This window comes from Sus scrofa, chromosome 9 (genome assembly GCF_054392235.1).
Source record: "Sus scrofa isolate SSC_HxYL_T2T_F1_AM1 chromosome 9, Sscrofa_HxYL_maternal_Yorkshire_Landrace_v2.0, whole genome shotgun sequence".
Lineage (NCBI taxonomy): Eukaryota > Metazoa > Chordata > Mammalia > Artiodactyla > Suidae > Sus > Sus scrofa.
Genome location: NC_139391.1, coordinates 117,856,939 through 117,870,248, shown reverse-complemented (window position 1 = coordinate 117,870,248; position 13,310 = coordinate 117,856,939). Strand labels below are relative to the sequence as shown.

Here is a 13,310-nt window from a genome sequence, read left to right as displayed (position 1 = left end):
AGTATGACCCCTGGCATGGGAAGTTCCATATGCTGTGGATGCAGCCCTAAAAAGCAAAAAAAAAAAAAAAAAGAGAGAGAGAGAGACAGAGATATGGTGGTACAAAATTGACTGAAACTTGGGAAATATTATGATAATCAAATAAGGTCAGCTGCTTCTCTAACTGGGGCTTTTTATCCTTTTCCTTCCCATGCTATTTCCCTGATACCACCCTAAAATTTGATGCTGTTGATCAATCATTCCTTGAAATTTCCTTAGTCCACAGTCCATGATTTTTGTTATTACTTCTCTAATTTTCCCAGAAATGTTCGGTTCCTTATTAGCATCAATTCATCCTTTTATTTCCTTTAAAAAAAAACAAAAACAATTCCTTACCTAATGGTTTCAAATCAAACTTTTTTAAAACATCCTGGGCAATGTAGGAATGAATGCTGAGATGTCTGAGATTCTAATGCTTCACCCTGATTAGATTGAAGCCTGGCCTCTGTCCCCAAACAGCTTTTAAAACCAATCAATAGGTGATAAAAACCAGCAAAGACCTTGTACACCACCAGTTTTACAAGAAATAAACTAGAGCCAGCCTCCAAAGCCAAGAGTTTCAAATGCGATCTGCTGTTAAATCTGTGGAAGTGAAACAAATAAAATACAGAGGGCTGACTGTGTTCACTGTATTGTACCATTTTATATAAGAGACTTGAGCATCTGCAGATTCTGGTATGTTGGGGGCTCCTGGAACCAATCTCCCACAGATACCAAGAGACAACTATTTTTCTGAGCTACTTTTTCATCTTATTGCACTTAGGACATCACCTTCCCTTTTTGCAAACTTAGCTACACATTTAAAAGAGCGTTTATAATATCCACCTCCAAATTTCGAGGTGTTTAATAACAAGTGGGATGATGGAAAGGATAGCTCATTGACCATACTGGCATGAGTAAAGGTCCCAATGTATTTTCCACTAATCCACAATATATGAGACTGTTTTCTGTGTCCTGTGTTACATCAGAAATAAAAGAAACCAAGCAGAAAAAAAAATATTTCTTTTTGGCTTCAGCTTCTTCATATGTAAATGATAATAGTATCATCTATGGCATAGAGTTATTAATCAATTAATGATCTAATAATTATATACAGTGCTTATCACAATACTGGAACATAGTAAGCATTCAAAAAAATTAGTCCCCCCACTTCTGTTGTAAGGAAGATAAAAGTCCAAAAAGGATAGTGCTCATGGAAAAGAAAAGCCTAAGGTCCCTAAAAAGTATAAAACGAAAATAAGAGTTTTTACAAAGATATCTAAGAGGGACGTTTTATTTTACCAATTACTGACAACATATATTTCCTTTTAAGGAATGGTACCCCAAATTCAAATTATACCACAAACATAAGTCACAGAAGATCACAATATATTCTGTACATTTTCTAAACGTCAAAAACCTTAAAAATTCAAAATCATCAAAAGCTAAATGGATAGATGATCTCACACATACACGATGCTATAGAACAAATGAATAGAGAGGTCAAAAAGACTGATAAAGAGAAACAGATGGTAAGCTATCAGTAATTACCCTCAGAGTATCTACAACACTTCTCTGTAAACAAAATTAACTAGTATATGGGATCTTTTTATGTAAAAATTAATTCGCTGAAGTAAAATCAAAATCTAGAAGTGGTGGCCAAGGATTAACAAACAGAATGACTTGCCAAGTTTTCACGCTACGTTATTCTGCAAAGACCAGTAGAATTCAACATTTATACCTTTTATGTGGCAGGCCCCAAATAGAATTAAAAGATGAATAACAAAATAACTAGCTCTCCATCCTCACACTAGAGTGGAAAAAAGAAAAAGAGAAGCACATGTGTGCACTGTCCTGTAGACACTGGTAAGCGCTGTGGCAGGAGTGATATACTGCCGTGGGAGAAGAGGGAGAGGAGAGGTTAGTTTCAGTGGACAAACCTCTCAGACGGCTTAATATTAAATCTAGTTCAGCTAAGATCAGTGCTGCTTTTATAATCCTCTTCCTCATGTCTGTTATTTCTCTCATCCAGATTTTAATTGGTATTTTGAGAACAGTTTATTAAAATAGAAATACCTGAGTCATAGGAAGGAAATCTGTCCATATCTATTTCCATTTTAGATGGCTAATAGAGTCAAAATAACCATGATGTAATCTGAGAACTATTCTATCACCACCTAGAAGCTGGGTTGTCATGCAATCCATCTGGACAGAAAAACAAGTTCCACTATTTTGTTCTGCTGTCCAAAAAGCTTGACCAAAAGACATATTCTTTAATTTGTATATCTTGTTAGGGAAATATTTTCCATGAACATAAATAAAATTGCACTTTTTTTAGCCATGCCTGTGGCATGCAGAAGTTCCTGGGCCGGAGACTGAACCCATGTCACAGTAGTAACTGCAATCACAGCAGTGACAACAGTGGATCCTCATCCCACCGAGCCACCAGGTAACTCCTAAAATTGCATTTAAAAAAGAACAAAAAAACTTCAAGCATGTACTGCATAATGTTGTCATGAATTCATTGTTAGCAATTTGAAAACTGAGTAAATAAATATCCCTACTACTGGAAGTGACCAACTAAAGAACTGTGGTAGAGAACACTCTCAAATAGGACATTTTTGATAAATCATGAATTGGCCTCAAAAATATACTCACTCCATCATCATTTAAAATGTCCCAAGCTTTAATGAATAGAAGTTACTGCATGACCTAACTTTCATGTAAAAATTTCACTGGCTTATACAGCAAAATTTTTGCAGATTTATCAAATACTATAACTTCAATCACTGAATAGTTACTTACTATACACCAGCCTAATAAACAGCTGACGACTAAGATGTGTTAAAATATGTATATCAGTTTTATATATTGGTACTGTTCATAAGCATATTAAATGTATCTTACTTAAACTAGCAAAATTTTTTGGCCTTTTTTTTGTCTTTCTGGGGCCGCACTTGCAGCATATGGAGGTTCCCAGGCTAGGGGTCTAATCGGAGCTGTGGCCTCTGGCCTCCGCCAAAGCCACAGCAACGCCAGATCCAAGCCACGTCTGCGACCTACACCACAGCTCATGGCAACGCCGGATCCTTAACCCACTGAGCAAGGCAAAGGATTGCAACCTCATGGTTCCTAGTTGGATTTGTTTCCGCTGCGCAATGACGGGAACTCCATAAACTAGCAGTTTTTTAACCTGACATAATGTAAGTTAATGTTACTGACAAATAACGAAGAGCTCTACTCACAATCAGAGTTTAAGTGGCTATTTCACAAATTCTGTTGAACGAAGATGGACAGAAATAATTTGACTTTCTGAAAAGTAGACTGTTAAATTGGTTCCAAATATGAAGATGAAAGAAAAAATAAAACCAGAGAAACATTTTTCAGTGTCAGCCAACTGAAGGGACACTAGATAGAAAAGATTTTGATTCCAATCTAGATTAGCCACTTATTAGTCCTCTGAATGAGCTAATCCCAAGTGTGCTGATTCCAATGCCAAATAAGGATTATTATATATATTTTACCAAACTCTCAAAATTTTTTAGGGACTGAAGAGAGACCACAAAGATAAAGCCAGAAGAAAGTAGCATGAGGAAACAAATTCTCTTACATGCTATTGATAAAATTATAACTTTGAGAGAGAATTTGTCAGGTTTATAAATATTTCAACATGCATGCCCTTTGATCCAGAAATGCTACGTAGCCTCTATAAAACTTGCCCAAATTCACAAAGGCATATATTCAAGGATAGTCATTGTGATATTATTACATATAATCCCAAAAATACTGATAGCAAGCTTACATGATCACCAGTTGAATATTGGTGAAATATATCAAGGTGCTTATATGGAACCACTTAAAAAGTAGCTCTTAAATGTATTCATATGATATATCTTATAAGATATATTCTTATTTAAAACTTTACATAAACATTGGTCAATCATCCTTGCAACAGCAACTCAGAGAATGTACTGAAGGAAGCCAAATTCCATAAAACTGAGATCGGACTAAGGTTACAATGTCAAGAACGTTTACCCAAGTAATCAGCAGGCAGCTTTGGTAAGAGGCACCTGCACCAGAGAAGGGTCACTAGACCTACACCCTGAGGAAGCTCTTAACAACCAGCCAGGGGTAAAAGCCCAAGAGACCCAAGAATAGATGGCTGCCACGGCCATGAGCACAGCAAAAGAAAAGTGACTGGAACATTTGGAAGTCACTCCTGGAAAGTACCTAGACCTTCATCATGTTTGTGACCAATCAATACTTATTACCTGTCCTGTCCCCTTCCTTAGAGATAAGGAAACCTAGTGTTGGGTAAAGCCTATCACATCTTCTTAGTTTGTTAATCAGGTCTAAGGCTACCTCTGTTATTACACACAAAAAAACTCTTTCATCTTCATTATTTACAGGGAATAGCCATGGAATCATGGAAAAGACACTTCTTTGCTCCTTTCATTAAACGCTGTGCTGGTAAAAATATTTTTACATGGAATTCGAATTATATTGTATTTACAATTTTAAGACCAAGAGTAATAACGTAAAAAGGAAAAGATACATAAGGTAACAAGATTCATTCCAGGAGTTCCCGTCGTGGTGCAGTGGTTAACAAATCCAACTAGGAACCATGAGGTTGCGGGTTCGGTCCCTGCCCTTGCTCAGTGGGTTAACGATCCGGCATTGCCGTGAGCTGTGATGTAGGTTTCAGACGCGGCTCGGGTCCTGCGTTGCTGTGGCTCTGGCGTAGGCCAGTGACTACAGCTCCGATTGGACCCCTAGCCTGGGAACCTCCATATGCCGCGGGAGCGGCCCAAAGAAATAGCAAAAAAAAAAAAAAAAAGACAAAAAAAAAAAAAGATTCATTCCAAATCCAACCCCTTTACCAGGAGAAGCTATCAAATATTTTGACAGGCTTGGTCAGGACTGAGTTAAAGGTACCTACATTCACCTAAAGGAAAATGAAGAGCCAGAGTCTTATTCAGAAAATATCTTACTGTGTTCCTAGACAGCTAAATACCTCCGATTACCCAAATCCTATTTATTCCTAACACAGGTCCTTCTTTCTCTAGTACTCCAAAGATACAATTTGTTGTGTACCTGAAACCAGTCTAGTCTGTCAACATTACTGGTTTGAGCCAGGATTCTCTCCCTGCCTTAGAAACCATAAAACACATAATCTCCATAAACTGCAACTCCAACCAGAGCTAGCCAGCTCTACCACACATAGGAGTCATCTGGATGGAAAAAAATGGGGGAACCTTCAGGATAAGCCTCAGAAATACTCTACCAACAAATACACACTGGTAAAGAAGTGATAATCACTCATTAAACATATGAATACATACACAACTACACAGATATCAGAAGTTCCATTATCAGGCACTACAAGGGACACTGGGGTTTTTATTTTGTTTTGTTATTTATTATGGTAAGAACACTTAACATGAGATCTGCCTTCTTAAAATTTTAAGTGAATAATACACTATCATTAACCCTAGGTATGATGTTGTACAACAGATTTCTAGAACTGAATCATCTTGCCTAACTGAAAATTTACTTCTGTTGAACAGTAACTCCCCATTTGCCCCTTCCCTCAGCCCGTGGCAACCCATATTCTCTGCTTCTGCAAGGGTAACTCTTTTAGATTTCACATATAAGGGGAATTGTACAATCTTTGCCCTTCTGTGACTAGCTTCTTTCATGGGGTATGATGGCCTTATGTTTCTTCCCCTTTTTGGAGGGAGGGGTAAATTCCAAGATTCACTTCTTTTTTAAGGCTGAATAATATTCCATTACTTGTATATTCCACATTTTCTTTATCCATTCATTCATTCATCAATGGACATTTAGATTACTTCCAGATCTTGGGTATCGTGAATAGTGCTGCAATGAACAGGAGAGTACAGATATCTCTCTAATCATCTAACTTCAGTTCTCTTGAATAAAAAAACCAAAGTAGGATTGCTGAATCAAATGGTAGTTCTATTTTAATTTTTAGATGAGCCTCCACACTATTTTTCATAGTGTCTGCACTGTTTTGAATTCCTATCAACAATGAATAAAAGTTTGACTTTCTCCACATCCTCACAAACACCTGGTGTCTTTTTTTTTTTTTTTAATACTAACCAAATTAGCAGATTTGAAGTGGTATTTCATTATGGTTTTGATTTGCATTTCCTTAATGATTAGTAACATTGAGCATCTTTTCATATGCTTGTTGGACATTTGGAGGTATTCTTTGAAGAAATGTTTACTCAATTTCTTATTCAACTTTTAATTATGTTATTTGTTTTTTTTTCTGGAAGGTGAGTTGTGAGAGTTCCTTATATATTTTGGAAATTAATTCCCTATCAGATATATGGCTTGCAAATATTTTCTCCTATTCTCTTATACAAGTAGGACTGCATCAAACCTTTTAGATTGATGCAGTCCTACTTGTATAATTTTGTTTTGTTTGCTTTTTGATGTCCATCCATGAAATCACTGCCAAGACCAATGTCCAGAAGCTCTTTCTCTCTTTTCTACTAGAAGTCTTACATTTACATCATTAATCCATTTTTCACTGAAGATAAGTATTTTAAACCAATTTTCATCACTAGGGTCAGTGCTAATATAAAGCTGTACTTCATATTTTATACTTAAATCAGCCAAGAAGATCTAAATCAGTTAATTCTACCAGAAACATATCTTGTTAAAAGACATTTACCTGTAAATGTCATGTTAAAACCTCAAACATAAAATGGAACCTAATAAGAAATACACTTTATATAAGGATTCATAGAAGGTTTACTTTAATGAACTATTATCCTTGAGCACATTTAGGTGTTCACTTTTGGTATTTCTTAAATACTTCATAAAAAAAGAGAATGTCTATTTAGCATATTTCTGTGACTTAAAGAGGAGTTACAAGATCTTCCTTAGAGATCTTCGTAAGAGGGGAGTATTAAATATATTGGCCAATGATAAAAGCAAGGAAAAATAGACAAAAGATGCTATCATGTATGTATAAAGTAATAAAGGAATTGATTTCTACACTTACACAATTATAAGTAGGATAAATTGGCTATAGTGGTACTTCTGCAGAAGAGGACAGGGTTAGGACAAAGATTTATTTCTTACATAATTTATTTTCTTCAAGGGAAACCCATTCTTGTGTTCTTACCCATAAGTGTCATTAATTCTACACCCAAATCCAGATGTGGCAAATGGCTCAATCCACGCCCAGAGTGGTTGATTCAGAGATAGAGAAGTGATCCAAACAGAGGCAAAGGAACCTAAGGAGACTTCCTAGGTTCCCTTTTCTACTGTGCTGCCACCTGAGAGACCACAAGCTTGCATCTATGATGGGCTAACACAGCAACCCAGAGAATGAAGCCAATACAGGAAGGTGAAGCTAAGAGACAAGAGTATTGTTTGAGTCCCCATAGCCATAGCAATAGCCTTTCCAATTTCATGAGCTAATCAATTCCCCTTTTTGGCTCATGCAAGGCTGAGCTGGGTTCTCTGTCATTTGAAATTGAAGGAGCCTTAACTAATTCAAATATTAATTTCTACTTCACAGACATGCAATCTTTCTATCAAGTGGAGAATACGCCCTGTATTAAGCCTCAAATCTGTATGAGATCAAGGTCTTATGACGTAGGGTATGTTTTTATAAGTACCTGGCCTGTTATTTGTATATACTCTTACCTGCAAAGCCTTGATTATAATCCAAATTAGTTAGTTCTTAAGCATGGTTAACAAATTAGCCTACTTTTCCTATCAAGACGTTATTTCATGTGGAAATACTTTCATTCAAAGCTTTTCATGTGAATAGGGGCTCTGAGAGACAGAGCAACAATTTACTTGGCTCACAGTACTATTGAAATGCGTAATTAATTGCCATTTAGATAACTCTTTCAGAGTTTTAGATGAAGGTTTAATTTCTAGTATACTTATGAGAAATGATTAAGAGAGCTCATATTATTTGTAATATCCCACAAATAGTGGAACGCTATTTAAATTTTATTAAGTCAGTAACACAGAATTATCCTTATTTCAAATGAAAAGCAAATGGTATTTATACTGAATGTCTACAATGTGAAGTGCTGTGCTAGTCCTAATACGCTGGTTCATGCCATGTGATAAAAATCTTTATTTTTTATCTTAAAAAATTGTTATTACCTTTTGATAAATGCTCCTGTGTAAATTCTATTACCCTTTCTTTCTGCTACCTTTTGTCTCCTCCTCTCCTAGTTAGGCACTATGAAGACAAAGTACGACATTTAGTCATCTTTGATGCTATTTATAAAGACTACAATCAGGTACCTTTTTAACACTGAGTGACATCAAATACCTCATTACTAATAAATCTTCAAAACAGTCAAACATTAAATTGCCTATTCATCCTAAAGTGGCACAGGGAAATTTTCCTAAAAGATTAGTAAAGCTCATAAAATGTAAAACCTACAAAGAGCTAAGCAGCAAAGATAAACATGATCTAATATATGAAGCCAGCATACGCTTGTATGTCCAAATGTAAGTTGTTGGAATGATTAAGGCTGAGTGCATTCTCAACCAGTAAATTTCTACTAAAGATTGGCCATTCTTTAGGGACAAGATGGCAAATAGGTACACGCAATGCACAAGGAATAAGGAAACATGTAACACATCTTTGTTGGTGTTGGTTGTAATACAGGGTTGCTCAACCTTCTCACTCTTCACAATGTGTGGGCTTTTACTGTGAGGGGTCATCCTGTACACTGTAGGATATTCAGCAGTGTCCTTGGCCTTACCCACTGGATGCCGGTAATACTCGAGCTGCGATAACTGAAAATATCCATAGATAATGGAAAATATCCCCTAGTGGGCAAAAATCACTCCCACTGCCCAATCTGGAGGACCACTTACACTTCAGCAGGCTGCCCAGAGTCCCACCATTTTTAGCTGTAGGGTAGAATGCTTATCACTATCCTCTAAAATTCCAATTTAAAAGCAAGACTATCACCCAGAAACTACATTCTACCTAGCTACGAATATCAGGTGAATCAATAAAGCAACGTATGTCCTAGCTAAACTGCCGTCAAATTTACCCCAGATGTAAACCTACCATCTCATCCTCTCTTTTAGACTTCCAGAATCTTTAATAAGACCTCTTCTACAATCGATATGTATATTAATGTGTGACATTCCAGGTAATCTATCACAATTCCACACTTTATGCCTCCTATTCATGTGAGACCCTACTGCTAAACTACTGCCGTTAAGTCACAACAGTTGAGGTCAGGTGCTTCTGACCATATGCTACTCTGAGTAGTTCACATCATCTCCCACATGAGATGAGAAATACCATCTCAGATATCACCATAGACACTTCATAACGTACAAACACTGGCAAAGTTGCAGTGACAAAATAATGAGATGTGGCAGATTTCTATGAATGAATAAACATAATTAAATGCCTAGAACTACCAAGAAGAGGTGGAATAGAAGAAAAGGGCAATGATGGTGCTAGTTCACTTGGCATGAGTAAAAGCTTTTAAACAAAAATCACTTTGTTGATGAAAATGTGTTACATAATTAAAGACTGTACAGGAGTTACCTCCTTTGCCTTTCCCTTTAGCACCAGGATTCTCATCAGATCTCAGAACTTGTATGAAAGACATATTTCAATTGATTTATTTTTGCATTTATTAAAGTGAAAATATATCAAAATCAGATCATTTGTTACACAAATTACTGATATATTTATCTTACTTTGTAAAGACAGAAGAAAAAAAATACCTAATCAGATCATATTTGTACCTTTCCTAGTATCTTTGACAGCTTTATAAAAATATTTTAGGAGTTTGTGTTGTGGCTCAGCAGGTTAAGAACCTGATGTAGCCTCTGTGAGGATTCAGGTTTGATCCCTAGCCTTGCTCAGAGAGTTAAGGATCCAGGGTTGCCTTAAGCTGCAGTGTAGGTCAAAGATGCAGCTCAGATTAATGTTGACACGGCCGTGGCGTAGGCCTATAGTGCAGCTTCCATTCGACCCCTAGCCTGGGAACTTCCATGTGATGTAGATGTGCCCCCCCAAAAATTTTTTTGTTAAATATACATTTTAATACAATTTACTTTGTAAATGTTTCTAGCAAACACATCTATTCTTTTAAACAATAACCATTAAATCTAAGTGGTAATAATTGGGTAACTTCAGCAATTGGGCCTTAATACAAAATAATTAAAAACAGAAGTAATTATATATTTTTTATTATCAACTAATATAAAAATTTCACATATCATAATTTTTAATTGACTATGCTTCTTTTCTAACTGAGCATAAAGTTAAGTTAATTCTTCCTGGTTGGAGGAAAAAAGTGTTGGGGGAAGGACTCTTTGAAGGCTCTGAGTAGGAAGACAGGAGAGGAATTAGTGATAATATTTCTAGAGATAATGTTTCTAGAAATAGATGGAAAGAAAAAGAATCGCTGGGTTTAAGTTAAAAGCAAGAGGTGACTATCCGACAAATCATATCAGGCCTTCTTTAAGTCAAGACTTATAACCAGGGGAAAAGCACAATTAAAGAGTTTCAAGGGGGCACATAAATACCTTGCTAAGCACCATAGTTCTTAGTTTGTAAGTTATCTTGGGACATTCTTAGAGATAAATTAATCTTACTCTTTAAAACATGACTTATCGGGGCATGAAAAAGCTCATTTTTAAAAAATAATTAATAGCAGGCCAGTTGCTTTGAAGTTTAGCCAGATAAGGGAATAGCTTAAAGAGATAAACTGTGAGGCAGTCAAGGACCATAGGTATTAAGCAGGTCAGGGTACGGAACAGAGTTTACATACAAAGGGAAGCCATTATGGGTTTTAATTTTGAAAGAATCCTACTTTAACTTAGGTTAAAGACCCTTCTTTCTTTTATGTTGAGAACAGATGCAGGTGAGACAAGAGTGGAAGTAATGACACTGGTTGGGAGGCTACTGTGGGGTGGGGAGGGGCAGGATGTGCATCACTTAACACAGGCAAACTTGGATGTACTTCACAGTCTGTCTAGGAGCTGGAAGTGGCTGGAGTGGCTGAGAGACTGGATGTGCAGGGAGGCACAGTAAGACCAGAGGTGACCCTTAGTTTCCTGTCCTTGGCAAGTGACAAACACTGCTACTGTTTACAACTGTTTGGTATCCCCTACACTGTCATTCGGTCCACTGGTTGGCCACACTCCATAAAATATCTCTTGCTCTTTTTGGCCCTCTATCATCTTCCACCAAGGGTGAAACGGATCCATTTATAATATAATGCTATGGGCCTGCTATGTTCTCCTTACAGTAAGAGATGTAAAGTTTTGTACAGCTCCTCTCCCGCTTTTCTCTACATTGTATTTGCCTCAAGGTGTGTCTGGATAGTGGAAATATCTTTAGACTAATGGCAGTTAGACATTAAAGGCACTGCCGAAAGGTTTAGTAAAAATTCAAAACACAAAATACAGTTTGTGGGATAGACGAATTGTTATTAAGTGTTGCTCAGAGCAGTTTTCTCATTTGGGCTTGAGTTTGGGTCTGCTTGTAGGTTTGTTTGCTTTGGTTATTCTTAAATCAAAAGTAACAAGGAACCAAAATATTAGAAAGAAACTGAGATAACTGGATATCTGAAATAACTTCTGGCAAAGCCCTGGTTTGAAACCTCAGCAACAACTACTATGGCAAATATTTAATTAAAACAGGTCAAAAAGACCAAAAAAAAAAAAAAGGAGTTCTCGTTGTGGCTCAGTGGTTAACGAATCCGACTAGGAACCATGAGGTTGCGGGTTCAGTCCCTGGCCTTGCTCAGTGAGTTAAGGATCCGGTGTTGCCGTGAGCTCTGGCGTAGGCTGGTGGCTGCAGCTTCAATTGGACCCCTGGCCTGGGAATCTCCATGTGCCATGGGAGCGACCCTAGAAAAGGCAAAAAAAGACCAAAAAAAAAAAGTCAGTTTTTTACTGTTTTTTTTTCCCCCCAAAATTTAAGAGAATTACAGGAAATGTTACTTTCAGAAAAATTTTATTTTTTTGTTTTTGTTTTGTTTGTTTGTTTGTTTTTTGTCTTTTCTGGGGCCATACCTGTGGAATATGTAGGTTCCCAGGCTAGAGGTCTAATCAGAGATGCGGCTGCTGGCCTTCGCCACAGCCACAGCAACACCAGATCCAAGCCAAGTCTGCAGCCTACACCACAGCTCACGGCAACGCTGGATCCTTAACCCAATGAGCAAGGCCAGGGTTTGAACCCACAACCTCGTGGTTCCTAGTCCGATTCGTTAACCACTGAGGGATGACGGGAACTCCACTTTCAGAAAAATTTTAAAAGAACAAAAGCAACTGAGAGAGCAAAAAGCACATAAAAATGTTATGTATCACTAGTTATTAGAGAAACTCAAAACCACAAGATATCATAACATCCTTAAAAAATAGCTGAAATAAAATACAGTGACTTTCTATCAAAAACTAGCAAGGAAGCAGAGAAATTAGACCATTTATACATGCTATTGGTACTTTATTACAACATAATTAACCTTACAGCCATCTGAAAGGTTTGTATTTAATTTCTTATTTTATAGACCAGGAAAATGAGCTCAAAATCACAAAGTGATTTGTCCCATGTTACATAACAAATTTCCTTGAGGGCTTCAGAGTGAGAAGCTGAAATTAAAAGTAAGATTTTTCACTTGTGTGTTATGGAGTTAGAACTGGAATTATTATAACAATGGAGCCAGAATTAGAACCTAGATTCACCTGGTAATAGAGTCCACATTATTTTTATTATACCAGAAAGCCTCCACTGTGCATTTGTGTTGGCAGACTAAAGCAAAGTGAAGTATAAAGGATGAAACAACACAAGCTTAATGTGTAAGAACCACAAGCATCAATTTCCCCCAGAACAATAATGCACACAGCTTTTCCAATGCAATAAAATCCACAGTAAGAGCCACAGAGATGTTCACATCTACCGATCCACTAATCCATTCAAAGAACTAGCTACGTCCTACTAAAAGAAAACAGAGAACAGATGAAGAGATCCTAAAACATCTTTTAAATATTAAAGTCACTTGTATTGATTTTAGCATGCTGGAGGTAACACAGATTATCTTCGGTATCCATCAGAGTCCAATCAGGAGATACCATGCAGTAGGTTGAACACAGGAAGTAACATGCATGTGAAAGTAATATAAACATGAGAAAAGTATTAACAGGGATTGGAGCAATGGGTGATTGAAGGTAAAGGATACAGAAGCAGATATAGAAGCAAACAACACTGGAAAGGGCTCAGTGGTGGGAATTCCTCCCTCTCAAGTATG

The 13,310-nt window shown here is 36.9% G+C and overlaps 1 protein-coding gene and 1 long non-coding RNA gene across 15 annotated transcripts in view; one reads left to right on the top strand and one right to left on the bottom strand.

The window, feature by feature from the left end:
* TPK1 (thiamin pyrophosphokinase 1) overlaps positions 1–13,310 on the bottom strand; it is a 372,261-nt gene that overhangs the window by 234,617 nt on the left and 124,334 nt on the right. The window lies entirely within an intron of this gene.
* Positions 6,118–11,729, top strand: LOC146400108 (uncharacterized). Its single transcript, XR_014816199.1, has 2 exons — positions 6,118–6,410; positions 7,066–11,729. It is a non-coding gene; the product is annotated as an uncharacterized LOC146400108 (long non-coding RNA).